At 30.1% G+C, this 3,127-nt stretch overlaps 1 protein-coding gene across 1 annotated transcript in view; it reads left to right on the plus strand.

The window, feature by feature from the left end:
* The window catches only part of LOC107733961 (synaptotagmin-7-like), a 129,917-nt gene that overhangs the window by 81,633 nt on the left and 45,157 nt on the right, over positions 1-3,127 (plus strand). The window lies entirely within an intron of this gene.

Consider the following 3,127-nt stretch of genomic DNA (forward strand, 5'->3'; position numbering starts at 1 on the left):
AATGTGTATATATATATATATATATATATATATATATATATATAAACAATCTATATATATATGTAAGGATTTTTTTTAGTTTTTCAAGTTTTATTTTGCAACAAAAATAACATTTATTTAAAAAAAATCGTTGCAAAATTTAACTTGAAACATTAAAACAACTAAAAAAGTAAAAATAAAAATAGTAAAGGTTAGTTAAAAAAAAAAAAAAAGTTTTATATTGCAACAAACAATATTTATTTTAAAAATGGTAAAATAGAAATTGAAAAATATATTAAAAAAGTAAAAAGAAAATGGAATACATTTGAAACATGAAATACATATCAATACATATGAAATACAAAGTTTTTTCAGGTTTTTCTGTATTTTTTCTAAAAAAGTAAAAATAAAAATAGTAAAGGTTAGTTTAAAAAAAAAACAAGTTTTATATTGCAACAAACAATATTTATTTTAAAAATGGTAAAATAGAAATTGAAAAATATATTAAAAAAGTAAAAAGAAAATGGAATACATTTGAAACATGAAATACATATCAATACATATGAAATACAAAGTTTTTTCAGGTTTTTCTGTATTTTTTGTAACAAAAACATTTCAACAAATTGTTGCAAAATAAAACTTAAAAAAATACTATGTAAAAACAAACTTAAAATGCAACATGAGACTGGTAAATTTATATTAAACGTTTTTTTTTTTAAATATTAATATTACCTTTTGGCAGTTTTGTCATGAATCTTTGCCCTTTGTTTCCATTTAAGTTTACCGATGGCATTTTGTGTGCAGTGCTCAATCAGTCCTTTAAAATGAAGCTCCTGGCCCTGACCGCTCCTGTGTTTGACCTTCCGCTATCTGGAGCTGAAATCAGACATCTTGTCCACGCTGTGAAAGAATCTCCCTTAATAAAACCTAGTAAGTATAACAACTAAGTAAAGATAACTAACTAAATCTAAGTAAGGTAAACTATTGGATTTTACAGTGCAGGCAGATTCTTTGAAAATAAACAAAGGGGTAGTGTCCCATTCATATTAAAAAATATAATAAATAAATGTATTCATGGAAAAAATAAAAAAAAATTATTTTTAGAAAAGCCCTTGCAAAGGTATTTTTATATTTTTAATGTTTTTAATACATCTTTCAAGTTTTGTTTTGCAACAAAAATTTACAATATTTTATAACAATAACAGTAGCAATGGTTGCAAAATAATGTTTTTAAAACATTGTTTTATTTTTGTTTATTTTTAAAAAGGTTTTTTCAAGTGTTAACAAATAAATAACATTTATTTTAAAAATTGTTGCAAATTGTTTTTTTTTTAAATACATTTGCAAGGGGTTTTTCAAGTTTTATTTTGCAACAAGAGACTGGTAAATTTATATTAAACGTATTTTTTTAAAAATATTAATATTACCTTTTGGCAGTTTTGTCATGAATCTTTGCGCTTTGTTTCCATTTAAGTTTACCGATGGCATTTTGTGTGCAGTGCTCAATCAGTCCTTTAAAATGAAGCTCCTGGCCCTGACCGCTCCTGTGTTTGACCTTCCGCTATCTGGAGCTGAAATCAGACATCTTGTCCACGCTGTGAAAGAATCTCCCTTTAGGACCCTGCTGTGAATGTGAGCTGATGGCTCTTGTGAAGGCCATTTACAGCCCGTGTAAGGGTGATGTTTTAGACTCACCGTAATCGATAAATGAGTGTGTGTGGGCTTAATGCGCTCCTGTGTAATACTGATTCTGTCGTAGCCCACAGCAAAGCATGTTTTACATGCCAGTCTGCCGATTCCTTTATGAGTGTAAATTGTTATAAAATCAGTGGATTAATGGAGTCTGAAAGAAAGGGGAACATTTGTAGTTATAGAAATGGAGGATAATGTATTGCTCAGAGACTGCTCTTTCAGAGCTCAGGAGATATAATGGACTTCTCAGTTATGTTTCATTTAGGTGTCAACTTTATCTCAGACGTCTCTCCTAAGATTGTTTAGGAGAAGAGACGTAGATCATGCCTCTTTGTTGCATTCATTTGCATCTTTAACAGATCAGAGCACAGTTTGAAACATTGTTTAGATCTTACTGAATCTCTACATTTGCTCTCCATTTACTTTAATTGCTGTTTCATTTGTAATGTTTTCTTTCCTACAAGAACATAGATACATAATGGCATTCTTAAATGCACTTCATTTAAGCATCAACTTTGTCTCAAACCAAAATACTAGACAGAACTCATTTACTCTACTATTTGTTGTTGAAAACAGATGCACTGTTCAATATTTGTGTGAAAGCAGTGATACTTTATTTAATTTTTTTCAAGATTCGATAAGAAGAACAGCATGTGAAATATAAATCTTTTGTAACATTAGAAATGTCTTTATTGTCACCTTTTATCAATTTAATGCATTCTTGCTGAATAAAAGTATTCATTTCTTTCAAAAAAGTTCCCAAACTTGTGTAAGGGAAACAGGTCAATTTAGCTCAAAGGGAATCATTTAAGATTTTAAAGGGAATTTGGACAGAATCACTGTTTTACGGCTGATCACTGAGTCGGCCAGCGATTCATTGCACGAGCCGTTTAACATCAACTCTGCATGGATATTAAAATCCAAAGTATAGTGAAAACACTATTTATTAGCACAGTAACAAGATCGGCAGCTTAAGACATTAACTTGTAAGCACAAAACAAGATACTTCTCTTTTCAATATCAATAAGACTTTATTGGATAAATCTAAGACATATAAACTAGTCTAACACAATATATATATATATATATATATATATATATATATACATGTACAGGCAGTCTCTCTGCCATTCTGTGAAAGTGAGAAAGTGTTCTGTGAGAAGCAGAGGTCAAAAGGGGACTAGAGGGAATTTCAGTCTGGTTCTTGTCTCCTAGGTGGGGGGAAGTCAATCCGAAGAAAGTCTTTAGCTCTGTGATTACTATCATGGATTTACATGAGATGGTCATGCTGTGCATCTCTTTGACCATCAATCTTGGTTACTTGCCCCAAAATTGACAATCTCCTTCCCGAGTTGAAATTATCAACGTGTTATTTTGTGTTAATGTTGAAAGCTGTTTGAAGCTGCTAGTTTGTTAGGCTCACTTCAGACTCGTGGCGCCAGGATTTGATTTATGA

The sequence above is a fragment of the Sinocyclocheilus rhinocerous genome, unplaced genomic scaffold, assembly GCF_001515625.1.
Source record: "Sinocyclocheilus rhinocerous isolate Xijiao unplaced genomic scaffold, SAMN03320098_v1.1 scaffold760, whole genome shotgun sequence".
In the NCBI taxonomy this organism is placed as follows: Eukaryota; Metazoa; Chordata; class Actinopteri; order Cypriniformes; family Cyprinidae; genus Sinocyclocheilus; species Sinocyclocheilus rhinocerous.